The sequence below is a fragment of the Pimephales promelas genome, chromosome 17 (assembly GCF_988280905.1).
Source record: "Pimephales promelas chromosome 17, fPimPro1.hap1.1, whole genome shotgun sequence".
In the NCBI taxonomy this organism is placed as follows: domain Eukaryota; kingdom Metazoa; phylum Chordata; class Actinopteri; order Cypriniformes; family Leuciscidae; genus Pimephales; species Pimephales promelas.
In genome coordinates this window covers 21,169,341-21,187,420 of record NC_142785.1, presented here as the reverse complement: position 1 = coordinate 21,187,420, position 18,080 = coordinate 21,169,341, and the positions used below count along the sequence as shown (strand labels likewise).

Sequence of the window (18,080 nt, the reverse complement as noted above, 5' to 3'; positions counted from 1 at the left end):
CTAAAATCAAGATTGCACATGAACGTCTGGCACAACTAAATGAAAGAAATTATTTTACTGCAGATGTTATGTATAGACACTGATACACTATTAATCCTGGCTGGAAGAGCTATGGATTCAGTTACTGGTTATATTACTGGGGATACTGTATTTGATACATGGCCGCCAAGGCCATGTCCACACTAATACGTTTTCGTTTGAAAACATATATTTTTCTCTCCGTTTTGGCCTTCCGTCCACACTGAGACGCCGTTTTAAGTCAATGAAAACGTATCTTTTGGAAAACGCTCTCCAAAGTGGGTAAATTTGAAAACGCCGTTTTTGCGTTGTAGTGTGGACATTGAAACCGGAGGTAGGCTATTTCAAAACGATGACGTAAGTTTAGTCATGTGATCCATGTAGTACCAATAGAAGATATTCATGTTTATCAGTATTGTGCCTGTTATGTGTTATTCATTTTTAAACTGTTGCTAAAATATGTTACATTCTATGTTACTTAATATGTGCTATTCTTCATAGCACAGTACTGCAAAGATGACAGATAATGTAGCCTACTCACATTAAAAACAGGAGAGCAGTTGCGTTTTAGACCAAACATATGGTGACTGAATACGACCTGTATGCATCAGTGATGGTGAGATATTTTGCTAAATAAAACTATCCTGTTAGAAGAATTGCGCGATAATTTTGTGTTGTTACAAAACAAATGCATTACAACAGAATTATGCAGGAAATGCTACAGCACACAATAAGGATTCATAAGTATCTGCTGCTATAGCAACTATGCAATAAAGAGCTTAAAAGAGAAGTACAGAACATGATTTACTGCTGTAGCAAACATTTGAGAAGAACTGAAATGTTTAAAATAATGATATTCTAATGCTAAGGGGGGTACTATTTTGTCTTAGTCTGATTAGACCTAGTGTACAAGTACATGGACATTTTTAAAAAAGGTTCAAATTGATGTCATAACATCCTCCCACCCTCATCTTGTTGAGGAACAATTATGACTTCTCCCCCCATTTTCTATACAAGACTCCATTCTAAAAATAAAGTAAACACTGTAGCGTCACCAAGCAACTCCAGTGCCGCACTGTAAACAGGGGGCTTAGCTACATTCAGTGACCTAGCTGCAAGCTCTGCATCTTCTTGGGACAAGAGATGACCCCCACACGTTTCCGCATTAGCTCTGCATGAAAACAGCCAGCTACTGATAGTGATTCTACCTAAATCACTTAACTTTCTGTTTTGACATGATGAACAATGAGCAAGTTGACAGTATTTGCCAGGCCACTGCTGGTGTTCTGAGAGCCTGAAAGCCACACTAATGCTTATAAAACTGTACAGTTGGCAGTTATGACGATATATCGTGGTGATGAAATAAACTGTCTATTGTTAGAGATGGTATGCAAATATGTACACGTAAAAGATACAATTCAAGTTTATTTGGACATTTTGACAATTTTTCGGCATACGTGTGTCCGCTCAGGCACAAATTGACGAGAAACAGAACTGAGTTTGGTGCTTGCGTGGTGTCTGCTTTGAGTGCACAGAAAACAGAGCAGGTGTTCCCAACTGATTTCTCTTTTGCATCATCTTGAGCTTAAATACTTTAAACTTGCTTTAACGTTTTAACGGACAGGACTTGAAAACATAAAAGGTCACATTTACATACTGTTTGTTCAAAAACAATTTGCAGGTGAAATCCAGTCACTGTAATAGGAATCCACGTAATCGGGAATTTCGCATGAGGGTATAAGATCAAATCTATCACAACACAACAGGATCAAGTAAGTTGATAACATGGATTTGCTATTTTGACCAAAAGAAAGCTGCTTGCAGGGTTCCCACACCTAGGTTAACTTAAATTTAAGGACGTTCCAGGTCCAATACACTCAAATTCAAGGACTTCATGTGAGAACACAATTGTTGTGTCATACAATAAACACTGTGGGTTCCATCGTAGTTGTTTTGTATGCACATGAACGTCATGGTAACATTGGCAACTCCCGCAGAAAGACTTAAAGGGTTAGTTCACCCAAAAATGAAAATTAAGTCATTAATTACTCACCCCCATGCTGTACCAACCCCGTAAGACCTTCGTTCGTCTTCGGAACACAAATGAAGATATTTTTGATTAAATTTGAGAGCTGTATAACTACCACATTGGCTCCTAAGGGACTGCCTCTTGACGGCCCAGAAAGTCAATGAAGAAAATGTTTAAATATCCCAAGTGACTACCGTGGCTCAACTATATGTTTATCAAGCGACGCGAATACTTTTTGTGCGAAAAAACAAACAAAAATAACGAGTTTATTCGACTATTTCTTTTCTTCCTTGTAGGCCAGAAATGAGACTTCCTTAGATTTCCACGACGCATGCGCGAGAAGTAGTGTAAGCAGATCGCAAATCTCGCGCATGCGTCGTGGAAATCTAAGGAAGTCTCGTTTCTGGCCTACAAGGAAGAAAAGAAATAGTCGAATAAACTCGTTATTTTTGTTTGTTTTTTTGCACAAAAAGTATTCGCGTCGCTTGATAAACATATAGTTGAGCCACGGTAGTCACTTGGGATATTTAAACATTTTCTTCATTGACTTTCTGGGCCGTCAAGAGGCAGTCCCTTAGGCAGCCAATGTGGTAGTTATACAGCTCTCAAATTTAATCAAAAATATCTTCATTTGTGTTCCGAAGACGAACGAAGGTCTTACGGGGTTGGTACTACATGGGGGTGAGTAATTAATGACTTAATTTTCATTTTTGGGTGAACTAACCCTTTAACGTAACCTGTATCTATTATGTTCATTTTCAAAACCTTTTTTTTTTTCAGATTCACAAACTTAAGGATTTCAAGGACCAGTGGGAACCAGTGATTTCAGTGAGGTGTGTTTTATACATTGCTACACCATTGAAAATAGTCAATGGATCTTTTTTGCTTGGAAAATTTTGTTAATGTAACCACAAATTTAGACTGGTTGGACTGACACAAAACTAGACCAATACCCTTAAAATGAATGACTGGAAACATCCAATGCAGTCCTGTATCTTGTTTATCTGCCGTACAAGGTCTATGGGTGCATATCATTCATTTGTCAAAATGAAATGTTGAATAGTCAATAATCATTTTCTGTTAGGCCAGCCCACAATATTATCTTACAATGCAAGGTTGTAAAATTTGCTATAGTAAGAACTGCACATTTGTGGAGTTGAATTTGAAAATGCAGAGGCAAATGTCAATCAGCTGATACTTTAAAAAGCCTATTTTGGAAACCCCAATTTTACTGCTGCAAAAACCCAAGGCTAGCAACAAACCCTGGCGATTCCTTTAACTTGAGTTCATCTAATTTTTTTTAACAGAAATATCTATCACTACCACTAAATATTCAGGGGTTCACCTTTGGTCTGAAATTTAAATAACTAAAACGTGTTTTAATTTTAATTTCAGTTACAACTACCATTTTATTTTGATAAAAAAAAAAGCAAATTAAATATTTTAGGTAAATGTTACCTAAATCATTTGTTCAACTTGAGAAAAATATATAAGTGTAGAAGTTTCACAAACAAATCTATAAAAAAACAAATCTAAATGTTTTAAATGTGTCATCTATTTATGTGTAATTTAAAATATATATATTGTAAAAAGAACAATAAACGTTATGTATAGTATATACACAAACTATGCAGATTACGTTCTTATAAGGTGCACACTTAGGATGTTTGGACCACATGTAGCCTACTATTTTTAAATCATTCCTAAAACACTTTTTTTTTGTCTCTATAGTTGTGCAGTAAAATTCACTTCATTTTTATTCACGGATGAATGATAAAGGAGAAGAGAAACACTTGTTAGCTCACTTGCCATTGCCACTTCCTAATGTAGTTATTTTCACATTTTGCTTTTAGATTTATTATAAAATAGCTAAAATGTCAAATTATTTATGCTAATATGTAAATGCAAATACTTTCAAATATTTTTAGATTTAATTAAAAGCAATCAAATGGGCCTATTTAAACATTGCCGTTTAAAAAAAAGAGTGCTAAATATCTTTAAACACAGTCTTGTTTTCTTATACTTATGTTACTGCAGGTCTATTAGTCTTTACACTAACACACTAAATGCATAGAACTAATTTGACATATGTTTTGTTACGTCTGTTGCTACTAGTGTTGTCACGGTACCAAAATTTCAGTATTCGGTACCGATACCAGTTAAAATTCACGGTTCTCGGTACCAATTTCGGTACCAAAGCTTAGTTTAAATTTACATATATTTAAGTGTTTATCACGGTTACAAGTATGGAAACTGTACATTTGTATTATAAACACTTTAGAAAAAGATTAGATAAAATTACCTAAAATAAACAATAGTATACACTAACACATTTTTAAAGTTGTTTGTAAAGTTTTAATCCATTATTTATTTAATGCACAATGAATTAAGTGAACAAACATGAACAATCAGGTGTTTGTAATAAATAACATTTTCAAACATTAATTAATGTTGTAAAAATATATTGTTCACTAAATGTGTTGATAACTAAGTAATGTTTATGAATGGTATCTTTGTAGCATTACCATAAAACATGTTTTATTTGACTTGACTGTCCTTTTATTAATCTAAAACTGCATTCATATTTAATTTTAAAAAGGCTTTTTAAACCTGCTGAGTTATAAAGGCAAGAATACGCCTAGAACTGGCATTGACATTAAATGACAATACTAATGGGCTCTATGCACGGCGTTATTTCCGGTGAAGCATTAGGGATGCTCGATAACTTCCGCCGATCATAGAGTCCAATGCAATACCGAGAATTTATATTGAATTTTATACTCCATGGTTATACTAATGAAACGTTAGTCACAAAAACAGATAAAACAGACAACCCTCGTTGTGTTTATGCTTCTTTTTAAAATTATTTTAAATAAACATAACTATATATAAAATTACATCTAAACGTATGTACGTTTCGTTTCAAAGACGGGAGGAGAGTAAATATTGAAGACTCTGCCATAATCCCGTTTTCTCCGGTTTTCCTCCGCTTTAATCTACACAACCGGAAATGGACGAGCATCCTTACGTCAAATGCGGAACTTATGCGTGCATATAGCCCATACCATAGTACTCTGGTGTCGGGTAGATACTACTGTGCTCATGTACTCGTAAAACTACCCCGAAAGCACTTTAGAGGCCGTTCACATGTCGCGCGTGTTTTTTAATTATATTTTTGCGCGTGCTTATTCTTTCCAAAGCGCTTGCTCTCACGCGGCGTCTGTCGTTGCTATGCAACGCCAACGAGTTTTTATTAGGAGCGCGCTTGAATCACGCCTATATTTGAAATTGCGAATTTGCATGTAATCGGCCTCTTATGGCAACGTGACATTAGCCTAATCCAAAATATTTCCATATGTGGCTCTTTCCTCCTTTCGTTTCAACAAGTGGATTCAGAGAGAGAGAGCCATATCAGCGTTATGAAGAGGACGCAACTGTGCACGTTTCAGACATCGCGTCTAGAACAGAACTGGATTAACCTGGTACTCGGTACCTAGAAAAGCTGGTACCGTAACATTTTTTTTTTTTAGTACCGACTTGGTACCGAAGTACCGAGTTTTTTGACAACACTAGTTGCTACGGTTGGTTGATGATGGTCACTGATGATCATAGAAATTTCAGGAGCTACTCGCAGAACAATGTAGCGGATTTACTCTTTATATTTCATCAGATACGCTTTGCCAACCATGTTTTATAAAGGCCCACCCACCCGCTAGACTAGCTTAGCACAAAGACTGGATGTAAATGGCTCCGGCTAGCATACTAATCCCAATAAGTGACAAAATATTGAAACCATCAGATAAATTCAGATAGAGTTACAGCACGCACAGAGATGAAAAAGGTGTGTACGAACTCTGGGAGATAAGGTGAATAAGCTAAAGTCCTAAAAGGTCAGCATGTTCCTTCGCCCCTGCTCTGTATGCAGCGCTGTACAGTGGTTCCAGCTACTTTATGTTCCCTGTCCAACCAAAATAACATTTCATATTCAAATTGTGAAAGGTTTATAAACAGACTATGATGCATGATGTGTATTTATAGGCAGGTTATGTAGTAAGAAAGGCAGTTACATCATTGTTTGGTGATCAAGTCAGTGGCTAGTGAGACATGGGCCAGTTCTGACAGTGTTTCAAAGATAGCACACAAGAACCGTTACAAAAAGGTGTTTATAGAGTGCAACAAAGAACCCAGATCATACGGTTTCAGGGCACTCCCTCAGCTAAAGGAAGATGTGTTGCATTACAAGGGCCCAAAACAAAAGAAGTCCAACAAGGCCCTGTATGGAGAGAGCTATATCTGTTCAGCTAGCCTCAGCTGAGTAAACACAGAGTTTAGAGAACGACAACCTACCCCTCTTTTATCACTCATACCATATGTGGCCTCTGCTCTACTGCAGGCAGGATGAAAGATGCGACGTCGGGTTCCTCTCCCCATGCACACATGTAAAGCACAGAAGAGCTCTCACATCTACTGTACGAATTATCCGCCCCCTCACAGACAGACTGTAACTCCCACACCGCCCTATCACAGTTTGAACCGCAAACTTACGCCATCTTTCCCCTCGAAACTGTTGTCACTGGCCAGTCATTTATATCAAAACCACACAGTGAAACCTAAAGCACAGGCCTGTACTGCAAAAGCACTGCCAAAATACATTGTATCGGCGTACAAGGGAAGTGGATTTTGGCAGGCTTACACAACGATCGAGGGTGTGAGCTGACAGTCTGCTCGCCTAAAGGTCCGTGCAATAAGAGAATAAGAGACAACCGAGAAGGTAAAGTTCCAAATGAATGACAATTAACTACTTAAAAATCATTTGTACAAGGCACTGCATACCTGGAGGCTCAGCAAAACCTGGTCTCACTGGATCACAGCATTTGAACAAAAAGGTATTGAGAGGTACATAAAGTTCAATGCAAACTGTGAACCAAAGATTCAAAAAACATTCAAGAAGTGGCACATTTTGTTGCAAAACTGTATATTCACCACACATACTTCTCATTTTTATGGTTTTCACTGAATTCAGTGCTGTTAGTACCACGTAAAAATATTTCCAACTAACGACTTACAATCAATCCAGAAATTGGACAAAAGCCCATCAAGATTGGTAGCGATGAGCTCTTGCCATGTTTATATGCAATAGGCTATGCATCAGACGATATGAGGGCATGTCGCCGGAGGGTTAGATACAGTAAGATCAAATACAGATACCTAGCACCAGTTATAGAGATTAACACAGCTTTAACCACAGCTTAGACTTACTCCACAAACAGTGTGTTCACACTTGGCATGTTTAGTTTGATTAAAACAAACCCTGGTGCGATTGCGCTGTTAGTGCAGTTCATTTGATTAAGTGTGAACGCTCCCACCCAAACCTTGGTGGTGGGCACCAAACAAGCTGACTGAGACCGCTGAAAAGATGGGTCTCGGTCCGATTCCAAACAAACCCTGGTGCAGGTCGAATGATACAAGAACGTAACACGGACCAAAGACAATTTTGACCATCGCAGTTCGGTATAGGTCTCCTCACTGCAGATCTTAATTTGTGTGTGGGACGTTGGGATTCCTGCCACTGTTTTGATTTCTTTACACATTTTATAAGGTCTTCATGAGTTCACGGGGTCAAAATACCATAAAATGTAGCAGGTTGTGAACATATCCCTATGCCTTTAGGTTTGGTGTTAAATTGCCACTGTGAACGGCAAGCGTTTTTGGTCCGAACCAAGAGTGAACACACCCTCAAGGTTCCAGACAGCGACCATTTTTTGAGAATGTACGAGTTAAAATTTTATGTGGTCGTATACGTGCGAGTGGATGCTTGCGCAACAGAACGCCGTTGTATCAGCTGCTGCAGTCCGTAAGTTATGTTCAAAATGAACGAGTAGGCTACATCATGAATTCATTTTCCAAATCGTCTTTTTGATTTATCCTGAATCACTACGGTACACCTATAATAAGTGTTTATATTCAGGCTATTTTATCCCGGAGACGACTCTGATCCGGAGACGACTCTGATGCGGACCGTTTTAGTTGCAGTCTGGGCACACAAAACAGTAAGCAAGCTAAAGCAAGTTGGTGCTGTGGCAGTGCAAACAGGTGTCATTTGGGATACAAAAAGATTTTGCAATGTGAAACAATGCTGATTGGTCCTCTAAATAGTTTAAGTTCAAAACATGGCATTCACAAATTCCCTCAAAACTCTGCACCTTCAATCTTTCCAACACACTCGCAGCAGACGCTCATTTCCTTCTCGCCACAATGGTGGTGCTCAGGCACGCAAAGTAGTTCCTCTGTGAACCAAATGGTTTGCTGGGGAAGAAAAATACAACAGAAAAGCAGACAACTTTGTGCTGTAAGAAAGAAGAAAGTGAAACTTTGTACCAACGATGGCTTCTTCTATTATAAGCCCTGCAATGATCTGCTACTTGTAAAGGCAATCTTTCATCATAATATTGATAACAATTTCAACCACTGCCAAATAAAATGGCAAACAAAAACATTTAAAAAAGGTTTATATTGATTTAGAATCTTGGCAAAAAAAAACAGGTTACTACAGACTTCTATTGTACAGGCAAAAAATATATATTTTTAAGTTCCACAGAATAAACAAAAGTCATTCAGATTTGGAAAACACATGAGGGTGAGCAAATAATGATGAGTTTCCAGTTCTGGGTAAACCATTCATCAAAGGTGTATAAGATATACCAAGAGAGGCCAAGCGAATATGAAGAGACATCATATAAGAAGACAATGTAACTTAGTTCTGAAACAAGGTCTAATGAAAAAAGTCCATGTGTGGCATCAGTCAGTCAACCAAGCAAACATGCTGTTACCTACTTTATACAAACTAAGACAACGCAGAACTGTTTCATTCTTTAAAAGTATTATCAACTAGGATAAACACTGTAGTAGCATTGCTATGAATCAAATAATATGCATAAAAATGATTATTGATTTCAAATATGGTTAGGCTACTTAACATCCATTAGTGAATTTACCATCATTGCATATAGAAGGCAGGGAGCCTAAACTTGCTTTTTATAGCTACCCGAGCTATTTCTCCTCCAGCTATTAAACAAAGCTGGTAGGTAGATTCCATTAAAGTGTAAATTGCAGGTTAAATTTTTCACGGTGATAATGCAATGTGCTTACTAAACATAAAGATAAGAACCACCCACAGTTGTTTTTCTAACAAAATGCTGCATAAAATATGAAAAGTTGGTATGTTTTACAGCGGTTTTAAGCACGCCCCCTCCTTCCATTAGGCTGGGCATGACGTCATAAAAGGTACTCCAAGCTGTCTATGCTCCAAGCCTAGAGTTATGCCCGCTTCACACATACGGTGCGTATCCGGTACAGGAGCATCACGCGCTAAAGTGCTTTCACATATGCTGCGTTTGCAGTGTGTAACTGATCCCCGGCTGTACCACAAACACATACTCACTATTTTTATTTCAAATTCAGAAGTTATGTAGCAACTTTTATTAAAGTAAAAGTTTTGTCTGCATTGCGATTCTCTTTGTACACTTTTACAAACTTGAATGCATGTTTAAACAATTTAAACAACGTAGGCCTATAATTCCAGGCTCAAGCAAGTGGTCAAATATTTAAATATGCATTTATATTAAAATCGCAAACGTTTTAAATTAAAACTTTAAATTGACAAAAACAGCCAACTGTCATGCCTTTTCTTTTGCATTTAGATTTTAATACAATATCTCTTGCTTGTCATAAAGAACTTGTTTTTCCACCTCCACAAGTGAGTTCAAGTAAAAAGATGAAAAGTTTTTTGAAAATTTAAATACATTTATGGTGAGATTACTACATTTTATTGAATTAAATGCATTTATGGTAAAACTACTACATTTTCAGGTCAATCGGTGTTAATTTTGACCATGAAGCGTGCGCTGTCACTAGACTCGGTGCGGAAACAATCTCTGCACCGCACCTGGAACGGCCTGACGGACTGCATCCGCGTGCAGTGTGAAAGCTCTAACCTGTTAACATGGGTACGGACAAAAAAAAAAAAACGCACTGCAAACAGTATGTGCGAAACGGCCATTACCATTGGTCTAAACCATAGACAGTATAAGAAGTGGACAGAGCCATCTCATTGGAACTCCATTGAGACAAGTGAAACCCATTTTTAGCAATTTTTTAGGACTTCCGACTCAAACCGACTCAAACAGAGCTTGACGACGTAGATCAACCTGTCTGTCTTCTAGTGGCTGTGGCATGAGAAATCTGAATCAGTCCCTTCCCAAACTTGCTGAGGCGGAGAGTGTGAGTAGGAGCTGTCCATGAGCTAGGAGCAGGAGAAAGGTATAGGTATTCTGATGAATTATTTTGTCATTTTGGCTCCACGTTTCCCCGATTGCCCGCGAGCTTCTCCTCCTGTCCATACAGTAATCTCTCTACTGTGCGACAAAGAGTCGCGTGGTTATGATTAGGGTTGGGAACCGAGAACCGGTTCTTTTCCAGAACCGGTTGTGTTTTTGAAAAAATACCGGAACCGTGCAAAATTCCTAAGTTTCGGTTCCGAAAACGGTTCTGATGCCGATGCGATATCATCATGTGGGCGAAGTGCTGGGAGTAGAAGACGCCGTCTTATTCCTAAATGACAAAAACTTCACCACTGAAGTTGCGATTTGCTCTCACACGCGCTGCATTTGTCACACACAGACACAGGCACGCTGCGCGCGCCGACCGCCGAGTCACTCTCTAGCCTACATTCAAATCTGTTTGCGCTGAGAGAGAGAGAGCAGTTGTCGATATGAAACTGCTTTACAATCACAGTCTATAAATATTTATTTGTTTCACATATTCAAATGATTTCCGTTACAGAATTAGTGAGATTATAGTTTGAGTAAACATTGACGGTAGTGGTCAAAACAGATGCAGTCCGTATATTTTTTGTGTTCAGAATTTACAAAATATATACAATGAGCGAGTGCATCATAATGGTTTTTTTTTTCAAACCGTGTTTTTGTCTTATCTTGAATCACTACGTAAAGCCTGTAATAAGCGTTAATACTCGGACTTCTTGTTTAGACTGGCCGGCGGATCGCAGCTGCTGCGGAGTAGCCCAATGCCTGGGTGACTCGTCATGGACATAAACAGAGAAAAGTAGCTCCGGCAACAATGTTCTTCCGCAAGACGCATGCAGTTCTGTTTATTAACTGCTAGAGCAACGATTTATCCAGTAATGAAATAAGTAAAGTCTTAATGAATCAATCATTCAAACCGTTTTAAAAAATAATCTGTTCTACACACATATGTGTGTTAAAGCATATTCTACTCCTTCTGAGAGGGTATTCTTCACTGTTGGAGATACAATAAAGGAGAGGTCTAAATTATTATAGAGAATGCAGAATTTTTTTATTTCCTTTATATATATATATATATATATATATATACACAATTTTTTTTTTGCAAAGATTGCTTAATAATATTTTGAGTTTGTTTACATTACCAGTCTGTTAAACTAATTTGTCAAGTACTATAAGAAATAAACACAAAAAGGATTGTGGATTTTTCTCTTACTAATATTTTTAATTGAATGGGAACCGGAACCGAAATCGTTTGGCGGAACCGGAATCGGAACCGGAACCGGAAAATTTCTCACGATTCCCAACCCTAGTTATGATGCAATCGTTTGCCTATACTTTTACAAAAAACTGCTTCTACAGGGCAATAACATAGGCTACAAGGTAATGGAGCATTTTATACATTGTCGTGTTTCTTTAGAAATAAATAATGGACAAATGGAGTCTTCAAATGCCTCGGATGTAAAGTTATTCAAAGTGACGCCAAAATGAATGGGAGTCAATGGATATGCTAACTCAAGTGAAGTTCTGCTACAAGATGGCGGCACCCGGCCAGCTTCAACTTCCAGTTGATGGATTACCCCCTTGGTCTAAACGGCAAGTAAGCTTGCAGTTATATTGGAGACCTAGCTAGCAAAAATGGTTAACTATTGTGTTTGTACGGGATGTACGAATACTTCAAAACTGGGGGAGAGGCTACACAAGTTGATTCGTGCCTGTAAGTGTTAGCATCAATACAGTAATATTAAATTATGAACATTTAATTATTATTAACATTTAGATAACTTTTGTACTTTTTTACATTTTAAAATGTATAATTTATTCCAGTGATGCAAAGCTGAATTTCAAAAGAAAATAACTTTTTTGAAATATAAATCTTTTGTAACAAATAATATAAATGTCTTTACTGTCAGTTGATCAATTTAGTGCATCCTTGCTAAAAGACAAAAATTTAATGCATTTTTTTAGGCTAGTCCTAACTAAAGTTTCTCTTTACGTCAGACGTCCAGCGCAAACACTTGTGCACGCCTCTCACACACCCACAGGGACGAGATGAGGAAAGAGTTAATCCTGAGTCATTCTGAACACCACCCTGCCAAGCCCATAAAACATACAAATACTCTCAAAACATAAGAAACATCTTGCATGTATTCACACTGTAGTCCTCACACACCACCTATTCGGGCCTCTTGACATTAATCCCCTGACATCAGACTGTGAGCTGGAGAGATGGTTCAGCAGTGACAGTACGATGACAGCAATAAGAGGGTGATCCAAACGACCTTATTGTGACCCTTACACATATTAAGAGCATGCCAAGAAAATTAAAAGTGCTACCTGTGACTGTCATTATGATGATGCATATTTAAACATGATACCAGTCTCAATCCAATCGTAAACATAATGAGGACACCAACTGAAAGGTGTAGAATCATTCTTAACTTTTTTTTCACCACTTCTGTCAACTGCCATGTAATGACACCAACCATTATGACTCCATGAACACATCAGCCACAGCAGAAGGATGGTCAAAAGTACCGGTACTTCAGTACTAGAGCTATTGACAAAATTCACGACTCGATTCAGACCGATATCAATTAATTTGTATTTATATCAGGTACAGTATTCTCTAGGCCTGTCACGATAACAAATTTTGCTGGGCGATAAATTGTCCAAAAAATTATTGCGATAAGCGATAATATTGTCGTTCTGAGACCATTTACATCTAAAATAATGATAATGGCATATTGATGCAGGTCCACCTTTTCAGATCAATAAACTTTTTTTTCTAAAGACTATTTAACACTGAAAATGGAAAACATTTTAAATATTCACAAATGAACAAAACAACCAAAAACAAAAGCAATGGACTCTGACACTTGAACAAATACCAAAAACTATAAATAAAATGGATGTAAACAAAACCCAACCCTACCCTATGATAAATTATTTGTTATTAATGCATGCATTAACACACAAACCACTGTTAAATTAACGTAAAAGCAAGCAGGTTCCTGCATCCATGGTTTGGCATGACTGAATGCGCGCAAAGTGCAAGGATTTGCCAGCATACGGAATTCAGCACTGAACAGAAAGTCCATTTTGAGTGGTGATGGGAGTCTATCTTAAATGCTTCTGATTGGCCATTGAATTAAAAAAAAAAAAAATCAACATAAGTCTGTGATTGGCTACATCGCTCAACGCTGGAAACATGTCATGAATAGAAACTCTGGGCTGTAAATTTTTTCTATTTTGTTTTCGTTATTATTGTTACTTTTCTGCAACAGATGATGTTTTCTTCATAGATATTTCTAGTTTGTGGGAGTCCCGCGAAACCTTTTTTTTCACCAAGGGCCCGTCCCGAGGGTAGTGACGGGAAATATCGGCCCGGGTCAAGTTTGGGCTCGGGCCAAGTTCGGGCTAAGCAAGTTCACTCTTCCTACGCTAAGGAACTGAGAGTTGTCAAGTCTCTTTGGTAGAAATTATCGCAGCCGGAAAAAATAGAGCAATTAATTGATTTATTGACTATGGTGACAGGCCTAATACTGTAAACAGGAAGTCAACTTGGTACTACATTAATATTGAAGGTTAAAATGAACTGATTTGTATTAAAACACAACTAACTTAAATCGCATTAACATGTTTTTACTAGGGGTGGGAGATAAATCGATTCTTAGATGCATCGCGATGGGGACGATAATAACGATAATAACATAATATTGACGGAACACAAAAGACGGAACTCTGGAGCGTGGAAGTGCAGTGCCCGGACCGTCTGGCATGCGCATCAGAGAAAAGATGGCGCGCAAGATTCAAACAACCTCGGTAAAAGCTGATATGTGGAAATATTTTGGCTTCTGAAGTTGAAGGGGGAAAGGAGCTGCGGGACGTAAGACCAACTAAACAACCAAATTACACTTCAAATATTTTTTTCCAAAGGTGGTTTGTGTCATTTGCTGTCGTTTTTATCATTCTAAACGACAGTCTTTAAAATACGTTTGTTTTTAGTTAGTTAGCTATAAAAATGGTGGTGTATCATCATGATTGACAGCTGTGATTGCCAGGTTTTCTGAGCCAAGTAATCACTAAAGCACCAATGGACTTTTTTTTTTCTTCGGAGGACTGAGGAGATTTATTTAGTTTATTTTAGTCTCCATACTGCAATCAATAGATATCAAAATTGGAGCAGAATGGAGGAACGGGCAGACATTGGCCACTTAAAAGAAATTCAGGGAGAGTGCATTCTGCCAGAGTGTGGGCGGAGCGTTGATTTTGCGTCTTTACTTCCTGTTCACTACCGCGCAGGTCTGGTCCCGAGACCGCTACCGCGCAGGTCTGGTCCCGAGACCGCTACCGCGCAGGTCTGGTCCCGAGACCGCTACCGCGCAGGTCTGGTCCCGAGACCGCTACCGCGCAGGTCTGGTCCCGAGACCGCTACCGCGCAGGTCTGGTCCCGAGACCGCTACCGCGCAGGTCTGGTCCCGAGACCGCTACCACGCAGGTCTGGTCCCGAGACCGCTACTGCGCAGGTCCCGAGATTGCTACTGCGCACACTCAAGTCCCAAGATGTCAGCGCCATATCGGGACACTGGCGGCTTCAGTTCTCACCAACGGAAAAGAGCAAAGGGCGTCGTCCATCTTTTTTTTACAGTCTATGAATCAAACCCGTCTCAAATGCGTTTTGGAGGGCTTTTACACTTAGTCTTTTTACGATCGGATAGCTATCGGATCACAGAAAACACATGAAGTGGCCAGGTGTAAACTGCACATATGGCGAAACCTCTACCTGTGAGTTGCTGGGGAAAGTGTTATTTGCCTTCTAAAGGTTACATGGTTGTTGATGGGCCCAGGTTTAGTGTTTCTCATGACATTTTCATTTTACTTTTTTATTTTTATTGTTTCTAAGTCTAACATGTCTTGTTCTGTAGACTTGCTCTTTATTTATTGTTTTTTATACTGTAGCGTACATACAACATCTCCTGTTCTATAGACATGCTCTTTTATTTATTTATTTATTTATTTTACACGGTACAACCAGTAAAACATGTCTTGTTCTGTAGACATGGTTATTTATTTATTCATGTTTTACTAGTCCAAATATGACAGTCAGTTGAAATAAACTTTGTGTTGTAAGTAAACTTGTTTTATTTGTTATGAATCTATTTTGATGCGTTCCCATGACTTTTGTAATTTTACATGTTTAAAAATATCGAAATTAATATCGATATCGCAACATTTGTTATCGATATCGCTAAATCAGATTTTTTCAATATTGTGCACCCCTAAACAGCAGTAACCCAGAAAAGAAAATTCTGTGACCATATCGCCTACTCACCCTCATGGTGTTCCAAACTTGTATGACTTTGTTTTGTTTTCAATTGTGGAATGAAAGAAGATGATATTTTGAAGAACTGTTATTATCTTTAGAAGAAATTCAATCATACCGGTTTGTAACATCACAAAGGGACAGTAAATAATGACATTGTTCATTTTCACAAAAACAACCCCAATCCCATACACACAAAGTGATAAAGGAGGGAGTATTTTCCCACAGAGCTCGCCATTCTATCTCCATCACAAGAGTGTAGATGTACATGGTAGACTTGTGCTTCGGTTCCTGCCAATACTGGACGGACTTTAAAGAAGCCACTGAGCAAAGAAAGGGGTCCACCCATCTGTCCTCACACTGTCCTCCACACTTGTGCAGATCCATCATTTAGCAATCAGCATTAGAAGAACAACTGCAAACTCAGCACTCTCTCTGAACAGCAGGCTTGGTCAAAGTTTCACACAGTGTTCAATCATGATAAAGAAAGCATTAACTGCTGTCGTCATGTCATCAGTCCACAGTTATACCGATCGAGTTAACAAGTGGTGACCCAAAGCCCTTTATCTACAGTTATAATCAGACCTTTAATCTCTGCTGATGAGACACTGTTACAAGTGTGTTTCAGTTACTCTAACATTATAAATGGCTACACTGTTAATTTTAATCAATTTAATGCAACCTTACTAAATAAAAGTATGCTATTTAAAAAAAAAAAATCATACTGACCCTAAACTTTGGAAGTGTAGTATCAAAAAACACATTCTGAAACTTAACTCATAGTTAGTCAGTCAAGCAAAAGATTACAAATCCAAGTCACCCCACATGAGATATGAAACGGCACTTACAAAAGGCCACTAAACTACATTAAGCATGTACTAAGTCAAGTTATGTATGAAGTCAAGTTACTACTATGAAATTAAGATTTTAAAGATGTATAATCAGAAAAAAATATGCTATGCACCACAAAACAGAGGAAATAGAACAGAAGAAGACAGTCACTCAAAGTTTTTTCCACCATTCCACTTTAAGTCATATATCATGTAAAAGTGTTGTTAGTCGTCATGAAAGTCTCCAAATGTATTAACATTCGAGCCTTTGCTAATTGCTACTCCTGATATCAGTTAAGAGACATATTACCAACACTTTATCTTAAGTATGAATCACATTATATTGTATTACAGGAAAACTAGCTGTGAAAATAATATTAATAGCCTAAATATTATAAATTACGAGGCCTTGCATGAGCTAAACTGCAAAGATTTCAGCATAAATCAGGCCGTCCTTGTAAACACCCAGTAAGGCGAAAGCAACCAACTATGGTAAGCACGAAATCAAGGTGAAATGTAAGCAAACACATTGTAGGTTTAAGGACAAATGAAACGTCACGTTTGAGTGAGAAAAGCTTCATACATGTCAGAGAAACAGAAGGAAAGCTGACAGGAGCCGAGTTGATTACATAATGCACTGAATTCTTACTAACAGTGAGCACGAGCCGATGGGATTATTTCTGACGCGCGCTTGTTTATCTGTCGCAGCTACAGGACAAACAAAAGCAATAAAACTCGGAACCTACACACAATAACAACAACAGTGGTTCTTTGTTCTATCCAAACGGAAAGTGGGCGGTAATGTCAGTCTAATTTCGTTATAGCTGCGCTTGTGTGTGAACTCGCTCGTTACACAACAAGCCTCATACTTAGCAATGAAATCACGCGCAGGCTTGCGCTGGTTAGCTTAGCACGAGCTCTCGTCGAACAAACCCCAGGCCCACACGCGTCCCCATACTTACATTTCCAGATATTTTGTGGATGTCAGCGTTCGTTCCCACTTCTGTCTCTTGGTTGCGGATATTTTCGGAGTCGATATGCTTGTCGCTTCCTTTAAAAACAAACAATCAGGGTGACTTCACGTGAGAAACGCTCATTCCGTTTACGGTGATTCTCTGCTTTGATGGCGTGAATTTTTGCGCATGTTTGACGCCAACGCAGATGTCCCTGAACAAATCTATCCACTTGTTGTCTAAATCTTTCTAAGTTTCGTTTCAATATGGGATCATGATGTGGGATAAATCATTACATAGATCCGAGCTTCAGTAGGGAGGCCAAGATATCCTTTGGTTCAGAGTCTTGTGCGTCTTGATGGAGGGGAGGGATAGTTTCTTCAAGTGGCTCGATGATTGGCCAAAACCCTACAAGGCGTGTTTGCTAATTGGATTATTTTGCTGACAGCAAAGACTACAGATGGCCAATCCCACAATTTGATTGGCTTTCGTCTTGTCATTTACCGTCCTGCCGCTTGAACAGTAGTTTACATTACGCACAAAACGCAGACCTTAGTTTGTCATGCTGAGCGTTTCCATCCATCTCGAGGTCACAGTTGG

At 38.4% G+C, this 18,080-nt stretch overlaps 1 protein-coding gene across 2 annotated transcripts in view; it reads right to left on the bottom strand.

The window, feature by feature from the left end:
• ppm1bb (protein phosphatase, Mg2+/Mn2+ dependent, 1Bb) overlaps positions 1 to 17,825 on the bottom strand; it is a 31,108-nt gene extending 13,283 nt beyond the window's left edge. For both annotated transcript variants that reach the window (XM_039661330.2, XM_039661329.2), the window contains exon 1: positions 17,490 to 17,825. The gene's annotated coding sequence lies outside the window, so the exon portion shown is untranslated. The remainder of the gene's footprint in view (positions 1 to 17,489) is intronic.
• Between the last annotated feature and the right edge of the window lie 255 nt (positions 17,826 to 18,080).